Below are 352 nucleotides of genomic sequence, written 5' to 3'. Positions count from 1 at the left end.
ATCCCGACTACAATTCCTCCACCAAGAGGAGTGAATATTGTCTATTTGAAAATCATAATCAGTGTATCTAGTAAGGTTTAACTCACTCCTGAATATACAAACATATAATCTCTCATTTTTCTAAGGTAATTGAGAATCTATTTTACTGGAATCCAGTGTTATAAAATAGGATTTTGATTGCTAACAACTCACAATCACAAAAAACTTTATAAATGTGTATTACACAAGTCCCTTATGTTGGAAAATGATTTAGAGAATACATAACGGAAACATTTATGACTTGGTAAATCATAAAAAAAACTAACTGAATCATAAGTCGGGTCATAAATCATTTCCTTCGTGCCGTCTCAAA

The sequence above is a fragment of the Humulus lupulus genome, chromosome 9 (genome assembly GCF_963169125.1).
Source record: "Humulus lupulus chromosome 9, drHumLupu1.1, whole genome shotgun sequence".
NCBI classification, from domain to species: Eukaryota; Viridiplantae; Streptophyta; class Magnoliopsida; order Rosales; family Cannabaceae; genus Humulus; species Humulus lupulus.
The sequence above is the reverse complement of the archived record's forward strand: the minus strand, read 5'-3'. Positions refer to the sequence as shown.